A 25,913-nucleotide genomic window follows, 5' to 3' on the forward strand; every position below is an offset into this window, starting at 1 on the left:
AAAATTCTATGAACTGAGTGGCTTGCTAGGCCATTTCAGAGGGCAATTCAGAGTCAACCACATTGCCGGGGTCTGGGGTGACATTTAGGCCAGACCAGATAAAAATGGCAGATTTCCTTCCCTGAAAAGCATTAGTGACCAGAGGGGTTTCTATGACAATTGATGATTCATGATCGCCATTACTGAAGTAGGCTCTCAATTCCAGATTTTTATTATTTGAATTTAATTTCCACCTACTGCTGTGGTGGGATTTGAACTTATGTCTCCAGAGAATTAGTCTGGGCTACCAGATTACTGGTTCCGCGACATGCCCACATCACCACCAGTGCCAGGCGCACTGCCCTGGCTCAGCCCTCCACCCTGGGGCTCCAGGCACCTCCACACTCCTGGCACAGTCATCACAACTGTTTTTTAATTTTGAAAGCCAGTAGTGATTCCCGCCGGAGTGACATCACGGCAACAGAGGGGGGACATCTAACACACTCGGACAAAGCAGCGTTAAACATTATAATGATATTGAAATACATTTAAATTCATGGAAATCAGGTTCATGCGCGGGACTACTTCACTGGTGGGGGGCACGGGGAGGATCCCATTATGGCCCTCTCCCGAGAGTTTGCGGTCATAACCCCGCATCGGACGGGCCCCGGGAATCGCACCCAGTGTTAAATCAATAATCTGGAGTCTCCTCGTGAATCAATGCTGTGCTCCCCGTACCCAATGCGCCATGCCACAGAGAAGTCAAGTCCCTCGGCTGAGTGAGAAACAAGTACAACTGACACTTAAGTGTCCCCAAGTAAAATGAATAGGTTTGATTGTGACAACAATAGCGTGACAGAAACAGGCGTGACAAGAACAAGATTTGCAGAAGTATGTGTGAACACAAATCTGTTGAATCTAATACATGAAGGTGACACAGTGGTTAGCACTGCTGCTTCACAGTGCCAGGAACCCAGGTTAGATTCTGGCTTCAAGTGAAAGTCTGTGAGAAATCTGCACTTTCTCCCCGTGACTGCGTGAGTTTCCTCCGGGTTCTCCGGTTTCTTCCCACAGTCCAAAGATGTGCAGGTTAGATGGGGTTATGGGGTTACAGGAATAGGGCTTGGGAGTGGGTCTAGGTAGAGTGCTCTTTCAGAGGGTCGGTGCAGTTGCGATGGGCCAAATGGCCTCCTTCTGCACTGTAGTTTCTATGCTATGGGGATAGTGCGGGAATGTGGTGTTGAGGTAGAAGAGCAGCCAGGAGCGGAGCAGGCCTGAGGAGCTGTGTAGAATCAGAGAATAGTATTTGCACAGAAGGAGGCCATTCAGCCTGTTGTATCCATGACGGCTCTCAGCATCTGCTAGTTCCACACTCCTGAGTTTTCCCAGCATCCCTGCACACTTTCTCTCCACAGATAATTATCCAATTACCTTTTGAAAGCCACAATTGAATCTGCCTCCACCACACCCTCAGGCAGTGCATTTAGGATCCTAATTATTCACTGTGTGAAAATGTTTCTCCTCAAGTGCCTTGGTGTCTGTGCCATTCATGTCAACTCAATATCCTCTGGTTTTTGACCCTCCACCAATGGGAACAGTTTCTCCTTCCTTATCTACTCTGCCCGGACACCTCATCATTTTCAACATCTTATCAAATCTCCTCTCAACTATCTCCAAACAAGAACAGTCCCAGCTTCTCCAATCTATCCTCAGAACTGATGTCCCCCGTCCATGGAACCATTCTCGTAAATCCTTTCTGCGCTCTCTCTAAAACCTTCCCAAAGTGTGGTGCCCAGAATTGGACACAATACCCCAGTTGCGGCGGCCGCCCATTGGAGTATTAGCTGATAGCCTACTCCATCTCCCATTTCTTATATTCCCGCCAAAACCATGCATCAAGTCCAACATTAAAAGCAAACTACTTAGGAAATAAAATTTCAACTTTAACTGTAATGAAGGTTATGGTAAAATTGGGCCTCATTTAGTATTTCGAAGGCGAGTTCAGGAATTCGCACCCATTGTTCTTGCAATCTGAGAAATGAAAGGGAGCCTAGGAAAATCCGTCGGTTCTGACCCTTGCCTCGTTTCTCTTGATGTAAGAAACAGCTGAGCTGTTGGTTTGGCAAAGTCTGAATGGCCCAACTCAAGGTGATGGACATTCCTACCTGTTAATCCCTAGTTATTGAATAACAAAGCACAGGATTACATTTCAGACCTGTAAATCTGTTACTGAGTTCCATTAAGTCATTCAGTCAGAATGTTATGGGAAGTGGTCAAACATTAAACCCCAAGATTAGATATTTCCAAAACCAACTAAATGGCTGTCTATTCAATCCCTCAGGTAGTGAGTTGGGCTGTTTTTCACATTTTTTGTCAAGCAAGAGCCAATTCTGAAGGAGTGAACCTTGCTGACATTATTGTCAGAAGGTGAGAGGGACTGAGCCTCAGGAAAAAATGTTTGGAGAAAGAAAGACTTGCATTTATATAGCACCTTTCACTGCCTCCGTGTGTCCTAACTTGCTTGATCGATTTTTTTTTACTTCTTTCGTGGGATGTGAACATTGCTGGTGAAGCCAACATTTGTTGCCCATCCCTAATTGCCCTCGAACTGAGTGGCTCGCTAGGCCATTTCAGGGGGCAGTTAAGAGTCAAACACATTTTTGAGGCTCTGGAGTCACATGTAGGCCAGACCAGGTAAGGGCGGCGGATTTCCTTCCCTAAAGGGCATTAGTCAACCAGATGGGTTTTATACAACAATCGACAGTGGTTTCATGGTCACCATTACTGAGGCTAGCTTTCTGTCAGCTGTCATTGAAAAAAATATTTAATCATGAGATGTGGACATCGCTGGCTAGTCCATAATTAATTGCCCCTGTGAAGGTGGTGGTGAGCTGCCTTCTTGAACCCCTGCAGTCGTTGAGGTGTAGGTACATCCACAATGCTGTTAGGGAAGGGGATCCAGGATTTTGATCCAGTGGCAGTGAAGGAACGGCCGATATATTTCCAAGTCAGGATGGTGAGTGGCTTGGAGGGCAATTTTCAGGTAGTGGTGTTCCCATCCGTCTGCTGCGCTTGTTCTTCCAGATGGGAGCAGTCGTGGGTTTGGAAGATGCTGTCTGAAGAGTCTTGGTCAGTTCATGGTGGCATTTGAACCCATGTCCCCAGAGCATTAGCCTGGACCTCTGGATTACTAGTCCAGTGGCATTACCTTGGCGCTAACCTCGTGCTTTCTCCAGCTCTCTATCTCCCTCTAAGATGTTGTTTCACCTATCTCTTTCCTCAGATTCTGCTCGAACATCTCCTTCCAAGACTTGCTGTTAGTTTTGGTCTGACTTCCTGCAAAGTGCCGTGGGACACTTTAACATGTTAAAGGTATCAGATAAATACTGGGTGTTGAAACAGTACTCTATGTCTATATATAAAAACACTGTCAGGCACACTGCATCTTCAGAGCCACACATACACAGAAGCTAATTTCTCCTGCTGATGGATTCAAATTTATAAAACACTAAGAACATATTGGGTGGAGTCTCCCCCTCAGTGCACAGAGAGCTGGCTGAGGCAGGAAACCCGGCGTGCAGCTTTTCCAGCTGCACAGATGTGCTTTCTCTCCAGATTTTAGAGCATTCTGTGCACATTCGCCTGGAAATTGGGCGGGACCTACTTGTCGCGTTGCGCCCGAAAAGCAGCATGGTGCAATGTGACCGGTAGGTGCCGGGAGGTCCCACTTCCGGGGTCAATCCGGCACGCCACGCCTCAGGAGATCCAACACGATGGGGAATCCCCCCCCATTGTGGGCAGGATCACGTTCTGACAAAGCTGCGGGATCTAGCCCCTTCCCCTTGGAGATCTCAGGCGAGTGCTGTTCAGTGCTGGTCTCCACAATGAGGCCAGGGGATTGGAGGCCTTCTGGGCAAGGTGATATCCTGGCACTGCTGGTGCTACCTGGGCATCCAAGGTCAGCTGGCAGGGACACTGGCAGAGCCAGGCCCTGCCAAGGTGCCGAGCTGACATTTTTTGCACAGTGGTGATTGGGCCAGGGTGTGCCCTGTGCATGGTTGCAGAGGGGGCCTGAGGGCTTCCTTATAGTGAATTGGGGCTTGGGGAGGGTGCAGGGTTTGCATCAGGGGCTCGAGAGACCGAACACCAGCACTGAGGAGTTCCAGCGAGCGGAGCTCCTCAATGCAGAAAACGGGGCTAAGTGCGGCCTCATTAGGTAGTTCCCCGCTGAGGTCCCCGATCTACCCAGGTGGGCATTAGATAGCAGTGCAGTTCCGAGCACTGGGAAACACCTGGCTAATCTCGTGCAACAGGATTCTGTCCCCATTCAGCTAGAGGGAACATAATAAAGGACACCTTGAGGCTTTTGCCAATAGTGTAAATGGGATTATATTGGCTGAACTTCCAGCACACACCAACCTTTCTATTCATTTCTGGGGAGGGAATAACGGGCGACTCCTCTGACCCTACAACTCACCTGGCTTCTGTCACCCAGAGGAACATGGGCAGCAAGTGCCTGGGAATACCACCAGGTTCCTCATTCCTCCATTCCCTTCAACCCTCCCATCTCTGTAACCTCCTCCATCCGCTACACACCTCCCTATATCTGTAACTTCCTCCAGCCCCTTCAACCACCCTTTCTCTGCTAGTTCCTTCAGCCCCTATACATCTCCATATCTCTGTAACCTCCTCCATTTCCTACAAACCTCCCTATCTCTGTAAACACCTCCAGCCCCTACAACCCTCCATATAAGAGTAAAAACCTCAATTCCCTACACACCTCCCTATCTCTATAATCTCCTCCATTCCATACACACCTGCCTATCTCTGTAAACTCCTCTAGCCCCTACAACCCTCCATATCTCTACTAGATCAACTGGCTAAGTGGCACACCATTCTGACTTGGAATATATTGCTGCTCCTTCATCATCACTGGCTCAAATTGCACCACTGCACCAGCAACTGATGAGTTCTAGTCCTGACTCGTTGTAGTGCTGCAATCCAGCATCCAGCCCTGACCCGGTGTAGTGCTGCAATCCAGCATCCAGCCCTGACTCGGTGTAGTGCTGCAATCCAGCATCCAGCCCTGACCCGGTGTAGTGCTGCAATCCAGACATCCAGCCCTGACCCGGTGTAGTGCTGCAATCCAGCATCCAGCCCTGACTCGGTGTAGTGCTGCAATCCAGCATCCAGCCCTGACCCGGTGTAGTGCTGCAATCCAGCATCCAGCCCTGACCCGGTGTAGTGCTGCAATCCAGCATCCAGCCCTGACTCGGTGTAGTGCTGCAATCCAGTCATCCAGCCCTGACTCGGTGTAGTGCTGCAATCCAGCATCCAGCCCTGACTCGGTGTAGTGCTGCAATCCAGACATCCAGCCCTGACTCGGTGTAGTGCTGCAATCCAGCATCCAGCCCTGACTCGGTGTAGTGCTGCAATCCAGCATCCAGCCCTGACCCGGTGTAGTGCTGCAATCCAGCATCCAGCCCTGACTCGGTGTAGTGCTGCAATCCAGCATCCAGCCCTGACCCGGTGTAGTGCTGCAATCCAGCATCCAGCCCTGACCCGGTGTAGTGCTGCAATCCAGACATCCAGCCCTGACTCGGTGTAGTGCTGCAATCCAGCCCTGACTCGGTGTAGTGCTGCAATCCAGCATCCAGCCCTGACCCGGTGTAGTGCTGCAATCCAGCATCCAGCCCTGACCCGGTGTAGTGCTGCAATCCAGCATCCAGCCCTGACTCGGTGTAGTGCTGCAATCCAGCATCCAGCCCTGACCCGGTGTAGTGCTGCAATCCAGCATCCAGCCCTGACCCGGTGCAGTGCTGCAATCCAGACATCCATCCCTGACTCGGTGTAGTGCTGCAATCCAGCATCCAGCCCTGACCCGGTGTAGTGCTGCAATCCAGCATCCAGCCCTGACTCGGTGTAGTGCTGCAATCCAGCATCCAGCCCTGACCCGGTGTAGTGCTGCAATCCAGACATCCAGCCCTGACTCGGTGTAGTGCTGCAATCCAGCATCCAGCCCTGACCCGGTGTAGTGCTGCAATCCAGCATCCAGCCCTGACCCGGTGTAGTGCTGCAATCCAGACATCCAGCCCTGACTCGGTGTAGTGCTGCAATCCAGCATCCAGCCCTGACCCGGTGTAGTGCTGCAATCCAGCATCCAGCCCTGACTCGGTGTAGTGCTGCATTCCAGCATCCAGCCCTGACTCTGTGTAGTGCTGCAATCCAGCATCCAGCCCTGACCCGGTGTAGTGCTGCAATCCAGCATCCAGCCCTGACTCGGTGTAGTGCTGCAATCCAGCATCCAGCCCTGACTCGGTGTAGTGCTGCAATCCAGCATCCAGCACTGACCCGGTGTAGTGCTGCATTCCAGCATCCAGCCCTGACCCGGTGTAGTGCTGCAATCCAGCATCCAGCCCTGACTCGGTGTAGTGCTGCAATCCAGCATCCAGCCCTGACCCGGTGTAGTGCTGCAATCCAGCATCCAGCCCTGACTCGGTGTAGTGCTGCAATCCAGTATCCAGCCCTGACCCGGTGTAGTGCTGCAATCCAGACATCCAGCCCTGACTCGGTGTAGTGCTGCAATCCAGCATCCAGCCCTGACTCGGTGTAGTGCTGCAATCCAGCATCCAGACCTGACCCGGTGTAGTGCTGCAGTCCAGCATCCAGCCCTGACCCGGTGTAGTGCTGCAATCCAGACATCCAGCCCTGACTCGGTGTAGTGCTGCAATCCAGTGTAGCCATGTAAAATGGCTGCGTTCCGATTAATCTGGCCAAAACCCAGTTTAAAACGGCTAACCCGAAAGACTGCTGGGAAAAGCAGCCAAGAAGACACAAGCAGGCAGCTGCAGACAGCTTTGCATATTCAGCTCTGGGATCGTAGCCCAGATCGATACTCAGGGCTATCAACAGCCCATCAACCCAGGTGTCCGCAGTTGCATTCAGGACTGTTTACATCTAATCTACTCAGACATCCACAGTTAAATCGGCTATCCCCGGGAACAATTGAAACAGATTAGCAATTGAATAACGGGCCAGACCTGTCGGCGCCTGCAGCGGCCGAAACAAAGACAGGTGAACGACCACCCCCCGATCGAGGAATCGCCTCACCATTGGATACATCGACCCCAGGGATTTGGGACAAATCCAATCATTTGGGACTCAGGGTCAAGGGCCGCCCCGGGAGGCGGGAAGCCCCTGGGCCCTATAAAAGTGAAGGTCCAAGTTCAGATCTCTCTCTCTCTCATCTTCGCCTGCTCGAGACCTTCGCTAGACCAGCCACCGGCAAGTGTAAGTTTGAATCCAACGATCGCTATCCGGTAGAGACACCTAGCCACCGACCTGTAGCGGCCTTTTGAATCCTGCGGGCCAGATTTGATTGGACAAGCCATTCGTTTCCCTGACCTGGTGGGCTCTTCCTAAGTTAAGTATTGGCCAGTAGTGATAGGTTTGTTATATAGAAAGTAGTATTAGGGTATTAATATTGCTTGTTGTATATAATAAATGACCGTTGTTTTAATCCTTACTAAACGGTGTGCTGTATTATTAATCATAACCTGAACTTGAACCACGTGGCGGTATCATAAAGATACCTGGCGACTCATGAGCAAAGGTGACCTAAACAGAGCAAATAGACGAAAGCTAAAAAGAGCAACATAATTGGCGCCATCCTGACGGGACCCGACTTAGAAATGGAAAACCACTCCGGGAGAACCCCAACATTTTGAATTAGAATCCAATCGGAAACAAAAAAAAAACCCACAAGTGTTCAAGTGGTTCTGGTTAATAATTCACAATTCGGAAGTGTGTATATGCATGCGTAACTAACAGGGTTATAAGGCAAAACTGATAGCCTTTTTGTTGCGTCAAAACTATCGGCAGTAGGTATTTCGGAAATTAGCGCAAGCCGTACCCGCATCTACCACACCACCTTGGCCCCCTGTTCCAAATTCGAACGTAACGAGCAGATAAGAGAGAGCCATGCAGGCAATGCAAGCGATGCAGCGCCTCATGAACCCCGAAGATTTTGCTGTCGCACCAGTCAGCAGCGTAGGAGCGGAACAGTGTCCCGTTTGGGAAGTGGAAATCCGCAAAATTCTGCAGGGCAAAGGATGGCCCGTGTGGAAGGATTTCTGCAGTAACGACGACTCAGGTCCTGGAAGTATAGGGCATACTTGGTGGGAGAACCTGAGTGAGATTCACAGAAAGAGTTTAGCAAAAGCGCGCAAGCCGATGGCAATTGTGTCCTGTCTGGTACAATCGCGAGGCACAGAGGAGGTCGTCAGGACGCTCCGCAAGGAAATAGAAGGCATACATCGGATAAGTAAAACCGATATATGCGAAATTGAGAAAGAGAACCAGGAATTGAAAGGGAAATTAGCAGCAAAGGACGAAGAGGTGGCTGACGCCAAACGGGGTCACCAATCTTGTCTGGCGCACTTGAGTAGTTTCCAGTCACAATATGAGAAGGCTTTTCAGGACCTGCAGCGTGCAGTCCTGGTAAAGAAAGAAACAGAAAACCAGTTAGAGAAGCTCCAGAAACAATGCAGTGATCTCAAGGCAGCCTTGAGAGCGCTCCACGCCACAACAACGGAACAAAGGCAGAGTACTTTAGACCATGCTAAGTGCCGAAAGCAGGTTGCAGACTTGAAAGCACTGCTTTCTGCCCAAAAGGGATTTCAAGAAACCTTTGGGGAAAGTCTAGAACAGGAAGACGGCCCTGATTGGGAAGAATTGCAAGAGACAGCGCAGAGATATATTCAGGGAGCATGTGCGCAGGGAAAACCCCAAAGGAGGAAAGCACCCCCACCCCCCACACAACAGATAATACAGGCTCCCATGAACCCTGTAACAACCCACCGCACCGCCACAGCAGACGAGGTGGAAGTCTTATATTCCACCCCCCTCACAGTGACCCAATTACGGGACGCGTGTGCCAAAATCACACCGTTCCTCCCCGCTTCAGACCCACACCATTTCTTTGCCACCGTCAAACACCAGGCGACCATGTACGGCCTGGATGAGAAAGAGCAGGTAAAGCTCACGATCCTCAGCTTAGACCCATCGGTCGCAGCAGCCCTTCCCGACCCACAGAATGTAGGAGGAGGCACCCTTGCAGAAATGCATACCTCGATCCTGGATGCGATCGGGTACAACCGGGGCGACCCCGTAGACGGTCTGAATAAATGCAGACAGAAAAGGTCTGAACATCCCACAGCGTTCGCAGGACGCTTGTGGATTCATTTTGAAGCCGTTTTCGGCAACGTAGATCGTGCCCATTTGTCCCCAGACAATATGGCCAAGTGGACCCGCACCCTTATCTCCCATGCCACGGAAGCAGGACAGAATGCCTGTAACAATTATGACCCCTCGGAGGAGGCTCATAATGAGAAGTGGGTGGTCAAGAGATTGTCCCGCGTTTGGGAACAAGCGGCTCACGGTAAATCAGCCACTAGAACACCCAAGGAAAACCAAGCCGCCGCGGATGTGCAGGCAGTAAGAACCACTCTCCACAACCCCGCCTGGGTAGAGGGAAAGAACAGCCCCCCAGCCAAGCCGCAAGAGTGCTACAATTGCGGACAATTGGGACATTTTGCTAGAGATTGCAATGGCCCTAAAAAACCACAGAGTGCCCAACAGACCGGCACTCTTGATAAGAAAAAGGCAGAGCCCGTAGCGACCGAGAACTGAGGTGTCCACATGATGATTTAAAGGAGATACTTGGTGAAAAGTGTTGTCCTTTCTGATGGAACCTGCAGAATGTTTTATGTTGTCTGTCTGTTTGTTAAATGTTGTTCGTCCTACAGGAGAATTTTCTCACCGCCCCACACCCATTCACCTGAACTTTTTAACTTTTCCCACTGACACCCACTGCCACACGCCCATTCGGCCGATACCTCTGAGGACTTGCCTCAGACACCCGATCGTAACTACTCTTCTGATTTGATGGAAGAATCAGGACAGTAACCCCACCATGATGACTACATTTTTGTCCGTTCTTTGGTCGCTCAGGCAGTGGAGAAACGGCGTGAGGCCCGCCCTGCCTGGGGACCCCCCCGTTGGTCAAAAACGCTCGGGTAGGGAAGATACGGTATTGGTAGCCGTCCTACCCGGGGACTCCACCCAAATCGTACCCGTCGCGGCCCACACGCACCTCATTCGACCTTTTCTTTCAAAAACAGTTTTATTTTATTTAGGCAACCTTTGGGTTGCTGCCACATACTATTTACATCCTGGAATATTTGGATTATAAACTTAGCACTGGTCCACCATTGGGAAGTGTGCAGTGTCCAAACATTTGTTTTGAAAAAAAAAAATTGGGGGGGGGAGAGTCACATACTGTGACCAATTATAAGGGTTTAATTGGCCCCAAGAAGGACAGACACACTAACACACCAGATATTAAACCGAAGTATTTACACACACTACGCTTGTCTTACAGAACTCCAGAAGCTCCAAGTCCAGAGAAAACCAGCAAAAAACAGGAAAAGAAAAGAAAGAGGACAGCCATGAGGACTCCTTTCTTCGTGCTCAACATCTTTGTGGACATTTGGTTGCGCGGGAACGCGGACCCCATTACTCCAAACACCCCTGCCGTTAACGCTTCACTGCCCCGTAGTACCGAGGGCCCAGTCACCAACCACGCTGCATTATCCTGGCGTGCCAAGTTCATAACTTGGTACTCCCTATCGTACGTCATTGAGGCACTGTTAGCATTGGCCATACTCAGTTGTGCAGTACAGACCATGCGCCTCCGCAAGTGGAAAAGAAGAGCGTACTGCCCTCGAACCCCGGTCTATTGGATCCAATCCCCGATATTCGGCTACAACCAGATCCCAGACCCCCGCGACATATGAATAATAAAACATGCACTGGCGGTTTTTCCTGTAAATAAAAAGAGAATGTGTGGAAATGTATGATCCTGAGCTTGACTGCCAAGCCAGGAAAGAATGTATTAAATGTTGTAATTGTTATTGTATGTTTAGAGAGATAAGATTGTATAATAATTGAAGAATTGTTCAGGTAAAATTAGAGGTTCCCGGTTTATTTTTTTCCAGACACATGCGCCTGCCTCACATAGCGCCCTCAAGAATTGTTTAGGTAAATTTTTGTGCATAGCTAGGGTCAGAGTAGTGGCCATGTGGGAGGTGCCCCCCCCCCCCCCCCCACAGTTGGGAAACGAAGAGGACAAAATTTATGTGATCTTTCACGCTTCGCGTTAGGATCACAAGGCGGGATTGTAGCCATGTAAAATGGCTGCGTTCCGATGAATCTGGCCAAAACCCAGTTTAAAACGGCTAACCCGAAAGACTGCTGGGAAAAGCAGCCAAGAAGACACAAGCAGGCAGCTGCAGACAGGTTTGCATATTCAGCTCTGGGAACGTAGCCCAGATCGATACTCAGGGCTATCAACAGCCCATCAACCCAGGTATCCACAGTTGCATTCAGGACTGTTTACACCTAATCTACTCAGACATCCACAGTTTAATCGGCTATCCCCGGGAACAACTGCAACATATTAGCAATTGAATACCGGGCCAGACCTGTCGGCGCCTGCAGTGGCCAAAACAAAGACAGGTGAGCGACCACCCCCCGAACGAGGAATCGCCTCGCCATAGGACACATCGACCCCAGAGATTGGGGACAGAATCCAATCATTTGGGACTCAGGGTCAAGGGCCGCCCCGGGAGGCGGGAAGCCCCTGGGCCCTATAAAAGTGAAGGTCCAAGTTCAGATCTCTTTCTCTCTCATCTTCTTTATCATTTCTGTAAATTCAATGATAATCTATGATTAACCTAGGACAAAGGTTCGGCACAACATCGTGGGCCGAAGGGCCTGTTCTGTGCTGTATTTTCTATGTTCTATGTTTTCTATGTTCGCCTCCTCGAGACCTTCGCAAGACCAGCCACCGGCAAGTGTAAGTTTGAATCCAACGATCGCTATCCGGTAGAGACAACTAGCCACCGACCTGTAGCAGCCTTTTGAATCCTGCGGGCCAGATTTGATTGGACAAGCCATTCGTTTCCCTGACCTGGTGGGCTCTTCCTAAGTTAAGTATTGGCCAGTAGTGATAGGTTTGTATATAGAAAGTAGTATTAGGGTGTTATTGCTTTTTGTATATAATAAATGACCGTTGTTTTAATCCTTACTAAGCGGTGTGCTGTGTTATTAATCATAACCTGAACTTGAACCACGTGGTGGTATCATAAAGATACCTGGCGACTCATGAACAAAGGTGACCTAAACAGAGCAAATAGACTAAAACTAAAAAGAGAAACACCAGCATCCAGACATCCAGCACTGACCCGGTGTAGTGCTGCAATCCAGCATCCAGCCCTGACTCGGTGTAGTGCTGCAATCCAGCATCCAGCCCTGACTCAGTGTAGTGCTGCAATCCAGCATCCAGCCCTGACTCGGTGTAGTGCTGCAATCCAGCATCCAGCCCTGACCCGGTGTAGTGCTGCAATCCAGCATCCAGCCCTGACCCGGTGTAGTGCTGCAATCCAGCATCCAGCCCTGACTCGGTGTAGTGCTGCAATCCAGCATCCAGCCCTGACCCGGTGTAGTGCTGCAATCCAGCATCCAGCCCTGACTCGGTGTAGTGCTGCAATCCAGCATCCAGCCCTGACCCGGTGTAGTGCTGCAATCCAGCATCCAGTCCTGACCCGGTGTAGTGCTGCAATCCAGCATCCAGACCCTGACTCGGTGTAGTGCTGCAATCCAGCATCCAGCCCTGACCCGGTGTAGTGCTGCAATCCAGCATCCAGACCTGACTCGGTGTAGTGCTGCATTCCAGCATCCAGCCCTGACCCGGTGTAGTGCTGCAATTCAGCATCCAGCCCTGAATCGGTGTAGTGCTGCAATCCAGCATCCAGCCCTGACCCGGTGTAGTGCTGCAATCCAGCATCCAGCCCTGACTCGGTGTAGTGCTGCATTCCAGCATCCAGCCCTGACCCGGTGTAGTGCTGCAATCCAGCATCCAGCCCTGACTTGGTGTAGTGCTGCAATCCAGCATCCAGACCCTGACTCGGTGTAGTGCTGCAATCCAGCATCCAGACCCTGACTCGGTGTAGTGCTGCAATCCAGCATCCAGCCCTAACCAGGTGTAGTGCTGCAATCCAGCATCCAGCCCTGACCCGGTGTAGTGCTGCAATCCAGCATCCAGCCCTGACCCGGTGTAGTGCTGCAATCCAGCATCCAGCCCTGACTCGGTGTAGTGCTGTAATCCAGACATCCAGCCCTGACCCGGTGTAGTGCTGCAATCCAGCATCCAGCCCTGACCCGGTGTAGTGCTGCAATCCAGCATCCAGCCCTGACTCGGTGTAGTGCTGCAATCCAGCCAAAACTCGGTGTAGTGCTGCAATCCAGCATCCAGCCCTGACTCGGTGTAGTGCTGCAATCCAGCATCCAGCCCTGACCCGGTGTAGTGCTGCAATCCAGCATCCAGCCCTGACCCGGTGTAGTGCTGCAATCCAGCATCCAGCCCTGACTCGGTGTAGTGCTGCAATCCAGCCCTGTCTCGGTGTAGTGCTGCAATCCAGACATCCAGCCCTGACCCGGTGTAGTGCTGCAATCCAGCATCCAGCCCTGACCCGGTGTAGTGCTGCAATCCAGCATCCAGCCCTGACTCGGTGTAGTGCTGCAATCCAGCATCCAGCCCTGACCCGGTGTAGTGCTGCAATCCAGCATCCAGCCCTGACCCGGTGTAGTGCTGCAATCCAGCATCCAGACATCCAGCCCTGACTCGGTGTAGTGCTGCAATCCAGCATCCAGACATCCAGCCCTGACTCTGTGTAGTGCTGCAATCCAGACATCCAGCCCTGACCCGGTGTAGTGCTGCAATCCAGCATCCAGACATCCAGCCCTGACCCGGTGTAGTGCTGCAATCCAGCATCCAGCCCTGACCCGGTGTAGTGCTGCAATCCAGCATCCAGCCCTGACCCGGTGTAGTGCTGCAATCCAGACATCCAGCCCTGACTTGGTGTAGTGCTGCAATCCAGCATCCAGCCCTGGCCCGGTGTAGTGCTGCAATCCAGCATCCAGCCCTGACCCGGTGTAGTGCTGCAATCCAACATCCAGCCCTGACGCGGTGTAGTGCTGCAATCCAGCATCCAGCCCTGACCCGGTGTAGTGCTGCAATCCAGCATCCAGCCCTGACCCGGTGTAGTGCTGCAATCCAACATCCAGCCCTGACTCGGTGTAGTGCTGCAATCCAGCATCCAGCCCTGACCCGGTGTAGTGCTGCAATCCAGCATCCAGCCCTGACTCGGTGTAGTGCTGCAATCCAGCATCCAGCCCTGACCCGGTGTAGTGCTGCAATCCAACATCCAGCCCTGACCCGGTGTAGTGCTGCAATCCAGCATCCAGACCCTGACTCGGTGTCGTGCTGCAATCCAGCATCCAGACCCTGACTCGGTGTAGTGCTGCAATCCAGCATCCAGCCCTGACTCGGTGTAGTGCTGCAATCCAGCATCCAGCCCTGACCCGGTGTCGTGCTGCAATCCAACATCCAGCCCTGACCCGGTGTAGTGCTGCAATCCAACATCCAGCCCTGACCCGGTGTAGTGCTGCAATCCAGCATCCAGACCCTGACTCGGTGTCGTGCTGCAATCCAGCATCCAGACCCTGACTCGGTGTCGTGCTGCAATCCAGCATCCAGCCCTGACTCGGTGTAGTGCTGCAATCCAGACATCCAGCCCTGACTCGGTGTAGTGCTGCAATCCAGCCCTGTCTCGGTGTAGTGCTGCAATCCAGCATCCAGCCCTGACCCGGTGTAGTGCTGCAATCCAGCATCCAGACATCCAGCCCTGACCCGGTGTAGTGCTGCAATCCAGCATCCAGACATCCAGCCCTGACTCTGTGTAGTGCTGCAATCCAGACATCCAGCCCTGACCCGGTGTAGTGCTGCAATCCAGCATCCAGACATCCAGCCCTGACCCGGTGTAGTGCTGCAATCCAGCATCCAGCCCTGACCCGGTGTAGTGCTGCAATCCAGCATCCAGCCCTGACCCGGTGTAGTGCTGCAATCCAGACATCCAGCCCTGACTTGGTGTAGTGCTGCAATCCAGCATCCAGCCCTGGCCCGGTGTAGTGCTGCAATCCAGCATCCAGCCCTGACCCGGTGTAGTGCTGCAATCCAACATCCAGCCCTGACGCGGTGTAGTGCTGCAATCCAGCATCCAGCCCTGACCCGGTGTAGTGCTGCAATCCAGCATCCAGCCCTGACCCGGTGTAGTGCTGCAATCCAACATCCAGCCCTGACTCGGTGTAGTGCTGCAATCCAACATCCAGCCCTGACGCGGTGTAGTGCTGCAATCCAACATCCAGCCCTGACGCGGTGTAGTGCTGCAATCCAACATCCAGCCCTGACCCGGTGTAGTGCTGCAATCCAGCATCCAGACCCTGACTCGGTGTCGTGCTGCAATCCAGCATCCAGACCCTGACTCGGTGTAGTGCTGCAATCCAGCATCCAGCCCTGACCCGGTGTAGTGCTGCAATCCAACATCCAGCCCTGACGCGGTGTAGTGCTGCAATCCAACATCCAGCCCTGACCCGGTGTAGTGCTGCAATCCAGCATCCAGACCCTGACTCGGTGTCGTGCTGCAATCCAGCATCCAGACCCTGACTCGGTGTAGTGCTGCAATCCAGCATCCAGCCCTGACCCGGTGTCGTGCTGCAATCCAACATCCAGCCCTGACCCGGTGTAGTGCTGCAATCCAACATCCAGCCCTGACCCGGTGTAGTGCTGCAATCCAGCATCCAGACCCTGACTCGGTGTCGTGCTGCAATCCAGCATCCAGACCCTGACTCGGTGTAGTGCTGCAATCCAGCATCCAGACCCTGACTCGGTGTCGTGCTGCAATCCAGCATCCAGCCCTGACTCGGTGTAGTGCTGCAATCCAGACATCCAGCCCTGACTCGGTGTAGTGCTGCAATCCAGCCCTGTCTCGGTGTAGTGCTGCAATCCAGCATCCAGCCCTGACCCGGTGTAGTGCTGCAATCCAGCATCCAGACATCCAGCCCTGACCCGGTGTAGTGCTGCAATCCAGCATCCAGCCCTGACCCGGTGTAGTGCTGCAATCCAGCATCCAGCCCTGACGCGGTGTAGTGCTGCAATCCATCATCCAGACCTGACCCGGTGTAGTGCTGCAATCCAGCATCCAGCCCTGACTCGGTGTAGTGCTGCAATCCAGACATCCAGCCCTGACCCGGTGTAGTGCTGCAATCCAGCATCCAGCCCTGACCCGGTGTAGTGCTGCAATCCAGCATCCAGCCCTGACTCGGTGTAGTGCTGCAATCCAGCATCCAGCCCTGACGCGGTGTAGTGCTGCAATCCAGACATCCAGCCCTGACCTGGTGTAGTGCTGCAATCCAGCATCCAGCCCTGACCCGGTGTAGTGCTGCAATCCAGCATCCAGCCCTGACTCGGTGTAGTGCTGCAATCCAGCATCCAGCCCTGACTCGGTGTAGTGCTGCAATCCAGCATCCAGCCCTGACCCGGTGTAGTGCTGCAATCCAGCATCCATCACTGACTCGGTGTAGTGCTGCAATCCAGCATCCAGACATCCAGCCCTGACTCGGTGTAGTGCTGCAATCCAGCATCCAGCCCTGACTCTGTGTAGTGCTGCAATCCAGCATCCAGCACTGACCCGGTGTAGTGCTGCAATCCAGACATCCAGCCCTGACCAGGTGTAGTGCTGCAATCCAGCATCCAGCACTGACCCGGTGTAGTGCTGCAATCCAGCATCCAGCACTGACCCGGTGTAGTGCTGCAATCCAGACATCCAGCCCTGACTCTGTGTAGTGCAGCAATCCAGACATCCAGCCCTGACCCGGTGTAGTGCTGCAATCCAGCATCCAGCCCTGACCCGGTGTAGTGCTGCAATCCAGCATCCAGCCCTGACTCGGTGTAGTGCTGCAATCCAGCATCCAGCCCTGACGCGGTGTAGTGCTGCAATCCAGACATCCAGCCCTGACCTGGTGTAGTGCTGCAATCCAGCATCCAGCCCTGACCCGGTGTAGTGCTGCAATCCAGCATCCAGCCCTGACTCGGTGTAGTGCTGCAATCCAGCATCCAGCCCTGACTCGGTGTAGTGCTGCAATCCAGCATCCAGCCCTGACCCGGTGTAGTGCTGCAATCCAGCATCCAGACATCCAGCCCTGACTCGGTGTAGTGCTGCAATCCAGCATCCAGCCCTGACTCTGTGTAGTGCTGCAATCCAGCATCCAGCACTGACCCGGTGTAGTGCTGCAATCCAGACATCCAGCCCTGACCAGGTGTAGTGCTGCAATCCAGCATCCAGCACTGACCCGGTGTAGTGCTGCAATCCAGCATCCAGCACTGACCACCGTCCGGTGTAGGGCTGCAATCCAGCATCCAGCCCTGACTCGGTGTAGTGCTGCAATCCAGCATCCAGCACTGACCCGGTGTAGTGCTGCAATCCAGACATCCAGCCCTGACTCTGTGTAGTGCAGCAATCCAGACATCCAGCCCTGACCCGGTGTAGTGCTGCAATCCAGACATCCAGCCCTGACCCGGTGTAGTGCTGCAATCCAGACATCCAGCCCTGACTCGGTGTAGTGCAGCAATCCAGACATCCAGCCCTGACCCGGTGTAGTGCTGCAATCCAGACATCCAACCCTGACCCGGTGTAGTGCTGCAATCCAGACATCCAGCCCTGACTCGGTGTAGTGCTGCAATCCAGACATCCAGCCCTGACTCGGTGTAGTGCTGCAATCCAGCATCCAGCCCTGACTCGGTGTAGTGCTGCAATCCAGCATCCAGCCCTGACCCGGTGTAGTGCTGCAATCCAGCATCCAGCCCTGACTCGGTGTAGTGCTGCAATCCAGCATCCAGACCTGACCCGGTGTAGTGCTGCAATCCAGCATCCAGCCCTGACTCGGTGTAGTGCTGCAATCCAGCAACCAGCCCTGACTCGGTGTAGTGCTGCAATCCAGCATCCAGCCCTGACTCGGTGTAGTGCTGCAATCCAGCATCCAGACCTGACCCGGTGTAGTGCTGCAATCCAGCATCCAGACCCTGACTCGGTGTAGTGCTGCAATCCAGCATCCAGACCCTGACTCGGTGCAGTGCTGCAATCCAGCATCCAGACCTGACTCGGTGTAGTGCTGCAATCCAGCATCCAGCCCTGACCAGGTGTAGTGCTGCAATCCAGCATCCAGACCCTGACTCGGTGTAGTGCTGCAATCCAGCATCCAGACCCTGACTCGGTGTAGTGCTGCAATCCAGCATCCAGACCCTGACTCGGTGTAGTGCTGCAATCCAGCATCCAGACCCTGACTCGGTGTAGTGCTGCAATCCAGCATCCAGCCCTGACCAGGTGTAGTGCTGCAATCCAGCATCCAGCCCTGACTCGGTGGAGTGCTGCAATTCAGCATCCAGCCCTGAATCGGTGTAGTGCTGCAATCCAGCATCCAGCCCTGACCCGGTGTAGTGCTGCAATCCAGCATCCAGCCCTGACTCGGTGTAGTGCTGCATTCCAGCATCCAGCCCTGACCCGGTGTAGTGCTGCAATCCAGCATCCAGCCCTGACCCGGTGTAGTGCTGCAATCCAGCATCCAGACCCTGACTCGGTGTAGTGCTGCAATCCAGCATCCAGACCCTGACTCGGTGTAGTGCTGCAATCCAGCATCCAGCCCTAACCAGGTGTAGTGCTGCAATCCAGCATCCAGCCCTGACTTGGTGTAGTGCTGCAATCCAGCCAAAACTCGGTGTAGTGCTGCAATCCAGCCAAAACTCGGTGTAGTGCTGCAATCCAGCATCCAGCCCTGACTCGGTGTAGTGCTGCAATCCAGCATCCAGCCCTGACTCGGTGTAGTGCTGCAATCCAGCATCCAGCCCTGACCCGGTGTAGTGCTGCAATCCAGCATCCAGCCCTGACTCGGTGTAGTGCTGCAATCCAGCATCCAGCCCTGACCCGGTGTAGTGCTGCAATCCAGCATCCAGACATCCAGCCCTGACCCGGTGTAGTGCTGCAATCCAGCATCCAGACATCCAGCCCTGACTCTGTGTAGTGCTGCAATCCAGACATCCAGCCCTGACCCGGTGTAGTGCTGCAATCCAGCATCCAGACATCCAGCCCTGACCCGGTGTAGTGCTGCAATCCAGCATCCAGCCCTGACCCGGTGTAGTGCTGCAATCCAGCATCCAGCCCTGACTCGGCGTAGTGCTGCAATCCAGCATCCAGCCCTGACCCGGTGTAGTGCTGCAATCCAGACATCCAGCCCTGACTCGGTGTAGTGCTGCAATCCAGACATCCAGCCCTGACCCGGTGTAGTGCTGCAATCCAGCATCCAGCCCTGACCCGGTGTAGTGCTGCAATCCAGACATCCAACCCTGACCCGGTGTAGTGCTGCAATCCAGACATCCAGCCCTGACTTGGTGTAGTGCTGCAATCCAGCATCCAGCCCTGACCCGGTGTAATGCTGCAATCCAGCATCCAGCCCTGACTTGGTGTAGTGCTGCAATCCAGCATCCAGCCCTGACTCGGTGTAGTGCTGCAATCCAACATCCAGACATCCAGCCCTGACTCGGTGTAGTGCTGCAATCCAGCCCTGTCTCGGTGTAGTGCTGCAATCCAGCATCGAGCCCTGACACGGTGTAGTGCTGCAATCCAGCATCCAGCCCTGACACGGTGTAGTGCTGCAATCCAGCATCCAGCCCTGACCCAGTGTAGTGCTGCAATCCAGCATCCAGCCCTGACCCGGTGTAGTGCTGCAATCCAACATCCAGACATCCAGCCCTGACTCGGTGTAGTGCTGCAATCCAGACCTGTCTCGGTGTAGTGCTGCATTCCAGCATCCAGCCCTGACCCGGTGTAGTGCTGCAATCCAGCATCCAGCCCTGACCCGGTGTAATGCTGCAATCCAGACATCCAGCCCTGACTTGGTGTAGTGCTGCAATCCAGCATCCAGCCCTGACTCGGTGTAGTGCTGCAATCCAACATCCAGACATCCAGCCCTGACTCGGTGTAGTGCTGCAATCCAGCCCTGTCTCGGTGTAGTGCTGCAATCCAGCATCGAGCCCTGACACGGTGTAGTGCTGCAATCCAGCATCCAGCCCTGACACGGTGTAGTGCTGCAATCCAGCATCCAGCCCTGACCCAGTGTAGTGCTGCAATCCAACATCCAGCCCTGACCCGGTGTAGTGCTGCAATCCAACATCCAGACATCCAGCCCTGACTCGGTGTAGTGCTGCAATCCAGACCTGTCTCGGTGTAGTGCTGCATTCCAGCATCCAGCCCTGACCCGGTGTAGTGCTGCAATCCAGCATCCAGCCCTGACCCGGTGTAGTGCTGCAATCCAGCATCCAGACATCCAGCTCTGACCCGGTGTAGTGCTGCAATCCAGCATCCAGCCCTGACCCGGTGTAGTGCTGCAATCCAGCATCCAGACCTGACCCGGTGTAGTGCTGCAATCCAGCATCCAGCCCTGACTCGGTGTAGTGCTGCAATCCAGACATCCAGCCCTGACCCGGTGCAGTGCTGCAATCCAGCATCCAGCCCTGACTCGGTGTAGTGCTGCAATCCAGCATCCAGCCCTGACGCGGTGTAGTGCTGCAATCCAGCATCCAGCCCTGACCCGGTGTAGTGCTGCAATCCAGACATCCAGCCCTGACTTGGTGTAGTGCTGCAATCCAGCATCCAGCCCTGACTCGGTGTAGTGCTGCAATCCAGCATCCAGCCCTGACTCGGTGTAGTGCTGCAATCCAGCATCCAGCCCTGACCCGGTGTAGTGCTGCAATCCAGCATCCAGCCCTGACCCGGTGTAGTGCTGCAATCCAGCATCCAGCCCTGACCCGGTGTAGTGCTGCAATCCAGCATCCATCACTGACTCGGTGTAGTGCTGCAATCCAGCATCCAGACATCCAGCCCTGACTCTGTGTAGTGCTGCAATCCAGCATCCAGCACTGACCCGGTGTAGTGCTGCAATCCAGACATCCAGCCCTGACCAGGTGTAGTGCTGCAATCCAGCATCCAGCACTGACCCGGTGTAGTGCTGCAATCCAGCATCCAGCACTGACCACCGTCCGGTGTAGGGCTGCAATCCAGCATCCAGCCCTGACTCGGTGTAGTGCTGCAATCCAGCATCCAGCACTGACCCGGTGTAGTGCTGCAATCCAGCATCCAGCACTGACCACCGTCCGGTATAGGGCTGCAATCCAGCATCCAGCCCTGACTCGGTGTAGTGCTGCAATCCAGACATCCAGCCCTGACTCTGTGTAGTGCAGCAATCCAGACATCCAGCCCTGACCCGGTGTCGTGCTGCAATCCAGACATCCAGCCCTGACCCGGTGTAGTGCTGCAATCCAGACATCCAGCCCTGACTCGGTGTAGTGCTGCAATCCAGACATCCAGCCCTGACTCGGTGTAGTGCTGCAATCCAGCATCCAGCCCTGACTCGGTGTAGTGCTGCAATCCAGCATCCAGCCCTGACTCGGTGTAGTGCTGCAATCCAGCCCTGACTCGGTGTAGTGCTGCAATCCAGCATCGAGCCCTGACACGGTGTAGTGCTGCAATCCAGCATCCAGCCCTGACCCGGTGTAGTGCTGCAATCCAGCCCTGACTCGGTGTAGTGCTGCAATCCAGCATCCAGCCCTGACTCGGTGTAGTGCTGCAATCCAGCATCCAGCCCTGACTCGGTGTAGTGCTGCAATCCAGCATCCAGCCCTGACTCGGTGTAGTGCTGCAATCCAGCATCCAGCCCTGACGCGGTGTAGTGCTGCAATCCAGCATCCAGCCCTGACCCGGTGTAGTGCTGCAATCCAGACATCCAGCCGTGACTCGGTGTAGTGCTGCAATCCAGACATCGAGCCCTGACCCGGTGTAGTGCTGCAATCCAGCATCCAGCCCTGACCCGGTGTAGTGCTGCAATCCAGCATCCAGCCCTGACTCGGTGTAGTGCTGCAATCCAGCATCCAGCCCTGACTCGGTGTAGTGCTGCAATCCAGCATCCAGCCCTGACCCGGTGTAGTGCTGCAATCCAGACATCCAGCCGTGACTCGGTGTAGTGCTGCAATCCAGCATCCAGCCCTGACCCGGTGTAGTGCTGCAATCCAGCATCCATCACTGACGCGGTGTAGTGCTGCAATCCAGCATCCAGCCCTGACCCGGTGTAGTGCTGCAATCCAGACATCCAGCCGTGACTCGGTGTAGTGCTGCAATCCAGCATCCAGCCCTGACCCGGTGTAGTGCTGCAATCCAGACATCCAGCCGTGACTCGGTGTAGTGCTGCAATCCAGCATCCAGCCCTGACTCGGTGTAGTGCTGCAATTCAGCATCCAGCCCTGACTCGGTGTAGTGCTGCAATCCAGCATCCAGCCCTGACCCGGTGTAGTGCTGCAATCCAGCATCCAGCCCTGACCCGGTGTAGTGCTGCAATCCAGCATCCAGCCCTGACCCGGTGTAGTGCTGCAATCCAGCATCCAGCCCTGACCCGGTGTAGTGCTGCAATCCAGCATCCAGCCCTGACCCGGTGTAGTGCTGCAATCCAGCATCCAGCCCTGACCCGGTGTAGTGCTGCAATCCAGCATCCAACCCTGACTCGGTGTAGTGCTGCAATCCAGCATCCAGCCCTGACCCGGTGTAGTGCTGCAATCCAGCATCCAGCCCTGACTCGGTGTAGTGCTGCAATCCAGCATCCAGCCCTGACCCGGTGTAGTGCTGCAATCCAGCATCCAGCCCTGACTCGGTGTAGTGCTGCAATCCAGACATCCAGCCCTGACCCGGTGTAGTGCTGCAATCCAGACATCCAGCCCTGACCCGGTGTAGTGCTGCAATCCAGCATCCAGCCCTGACCCGGTGTAGTGCTGCAATCCAGACATCCAGCCCTGACCAGGTGTAGTGCTGCAATCCAGCATCCAGCCCTGACCCGGTGTAGTGCTGCAATCCAGCATCCAGCCCTGACCCGGTGTAGTGCTGCAATCCAGACATCCAGCCCTGACCAGGTGTAGTGCTGCAATCCAGCATCCAGCCCTGACCCGGTGTAGTGCTACAATCCAGCATCCAGCCCTGTCTCGGTGTAGTGCTGCAATCCAGCATCCAGCCCTGACCCGGTGTAGTGCTGCAATCCAGCATCCAGCCCTGTCTCGGTGTAGTGCTGCAATCCAGCATCCAGACCTGACCCGGTGTAGTGCTGCAATCCAGCATCCAGCCCTGACTCGGTGTAGTGCTGCAATCCAGCATCCAGCCCTGACCACCAACGGTGTAGTGCTGCAATCCAGCATCCAGCCCTGACCCGGTGTAGTGCTGCAATCCAGCATCCAGCCCTGACTCGGCGTAGTGCTGCAATCCATCATCCAGCCCTGACTCGGTGTAGTGCTGCAATCCAGACATCCAGCCCTGACCCGGTGTAGTGCTGCAATCCAGACATCCAGCCCTGACTCGGTGTAGTGCTGCAATCCATCATCCAGCCCTGACCCGGTGTAGTGCTGCAATCCAGCATCCAGACCTGACCCGGTGTAGTGCTGCAATCCAGCATCCAGACCTGACCCGGTGTAGTGCTGCAATCCAGCATCCAGACCTGACCCGGTGTAGTGCTGCAATCCAGCATCCAGACCTGACCCGGTGTAGTGCTGCAATCCAGCATCCAGACCTGACCCGGTGTAGTGCTGCAATCCAGCATCCAGACCTGACCCGGTGTAGTGCTGCAATCCAGCATCCAGCCCTGACCCGGTGTAGTGCTGCAATCCAGCATCCAGCCCTGACCCGGTGTAGTGCTGCAATCCAGCATCCAGACCTGACCCGGTGTAGTGCTGCAATCCAGCATCCAGACCTGACCCGGTGTAGTGCTGCAATCCAGCATCCAGACCTGACCCGGTGTAGTGCTGCAATCCAGCATCCAGACCTGACCCGGTGTAGTGCTGCAATCCAGCATCCAGACCTGACCCGGTGTAGTGCTGCAATCCAGCATCCAGCCCTGACCCGGTGTAGTGCTGCAATCCAGCATCCAGACCTGACCCGGTGTAGTGCTGCAATCCAGCATCCAGACCTGACCCGGTGTAGTGCTGCAATCCAGCATCCAGCCCTGACTCGGTGTAGTGCTGCAATCCAGCATCCAGCCCTGACCCGGTGTAGTGCTGCAATCCAGACATCCAGCCCTGACCCGGTGTAGTGCTGCAATCCAGACATCCAGCCCTGACTCGGTGTAGTGCTGCAATCCAGCATCCAGACCTGACCCGGTGTAGTGCTGCAATCCAGCATCCAGCCCTGACCCGGTGTAGTGCTGCAATCCAGACATCCAGCCCTGACTCGGTGTAGTGCTGCAATCCAGCATCCAGCCCTGACTCGGTGTAGTGCTGCAATCCAGCATCCAGCCCTGACTCGGTGTAGTGCTGCAATCCAGCATCCAGCCCTGACCCGGTGTAGTGCTGCAATCCAGACATCCAGCCCTGACCCGGTGTAGTGCTGCAATCCAGCATCCAGCCCTGACCCGGTGTAGTGCTGCAATCCAGCATCCAGCCCTGACCCGGTGTAGTGCTGCAATCCAGCATCCAGCCCTGACTCGGTGTAGTGCTGCAATCCAGCATCCAGCCCTGACTCGGTGTAGTGCTGCAATCCAGCATCCAGCCCTGACTCGGTGTAGTGCTGCAATCCAGCATCCAGCCCTGACTCGGTGTAGTGCTGCAATTCAGACATCCAGCCCTGACCCGGTGTAGTGCTGCAATCCAGCATCCAGCCCTGACTCGGTGTAGTGCTGCAATTCAGCATCCAGCCCTGACTCGGTGTAGTGCTGCAATCCAGCATCCAGCCGTGACCCGGTGTATTGCTGCAATCCAGCATCCAGACCTAACCCGGTGTAGGGCTGCAATCGAGATATCCAGCCCTGACTCGGTGTAGTGCTGCAATCCAGCATCCAGCCCTGACCCAGTGTAGTGCTGCAATCCAGCATCCAGCCCTGACCCGGTGTAGTGCTGCAATCCAGCATCCAGCCCTGACTCGGTGTAGTGCTGCAATCCAGACATCCAGCCCTGACCCGGTGTAGTGCTGCAATCCAGACATCCAGCCCTGACCCGGTGTAGTGCTGCAATCCAGCATCCAGCCCTGACTCGGTGTAGTGCTGCAATCCAGCATCCAGACCTGACTCGGTGTAGTGCTGCAATCCAGCATCCAGCCCTGACCCGGTGTAGTGCTGCAATCCAGCATCCAGCCCTGACTCGGTGTAGTGCTGCAATCCAGACATCCAGCACTGACCCGGTGTAGTGCTGCAATCCAGCATCCAGCCCTGACTCGGTGTAGTGCTGCAATCCAGCATCCAGCCCTGACCCGGTGTAGTGCTGCAATCCAGACATCCAGCCCTGACCCGGTGTAGTGCTGCAATCCAGCATCCAGCACTGACTCGGTGTAGTGCTGCAATCCAGCATCCAGCCCTGACCCGGTGTAGTGCTCCAATCCAGCATCCAGCCCTGACTCTGTGTAGTGCTGCAATCCAGCATCCAGCTCTGACCCGGTGTAGTGCTGCAATCCAGACATCCAGCCCTGACCCGGTGTAGTGCTGCAATCCAGCATCCAGCCCTGACTCGGTGTAGTGCTGCAATCCAGCATCCAGCCCTGACTCGGTGTAGTGCTGCAATCCAGCATCCAGCCCTGACTCGGTGTAGTGCTGCAATCCAGTCATCCAGCCCTGACTCGGTGTAGTGCTGCAATCCAGCATCCAGCCCTGACCCGGTGTAGTGCTGCAATCCAGTCATCCAGCCCTGACTCGGTGTAGTGCTGCAATCCAGTCATCCAGCCCTGACTCGGTGTAATGCTGCAATCCAGCATCAAGCCCTGGCCCGGTGTAGTGCTGCAATCCAGACATCCAGCCCTGACTCTGTGTAGTGCTGCAATCCAGACATCCAGCCCTGACCCGGTGTAGTGCTGCAATCCAGCATCCAGCCCTGACTCGGTGTTTTGCTGCAATCCAGCCCTGACTCG

General features: G+C 54.6%; 1 protein-coding gene across 3 annotated transcripts in view; it reads right to left on the reverse strand.

Moving 5' to 3' along the window:
• Nucleotides 1-25,913, reverse strand: part of plekhh1 (pleckstrin homology domain containing, family H (with MyTH4 domain) member 1) — a 285,350-nt gene that overhangs the window by 119,082 nt on the left and 140,355 nt on the right. The gene's annotated exons all lie outside the window — the stretch shown is intronic.

Source organism: Scyliorhinus torazame, chromosome 2, assembly GCF_047496885.1.
Source record: "Scyliorhinus torazame isolate Kashiwa2021f chromosome 2, sScyTor2.1, whole genome shotgun sequence".
In the NCBI taxonomy this organism is placed as follows: Eukaryota; Metazoa; Chordata; class Chondrichthyes; order Carcharhiniformes; family Scyliorhinidae; genus Scyliorhinus; species Scyliorhinus torazame.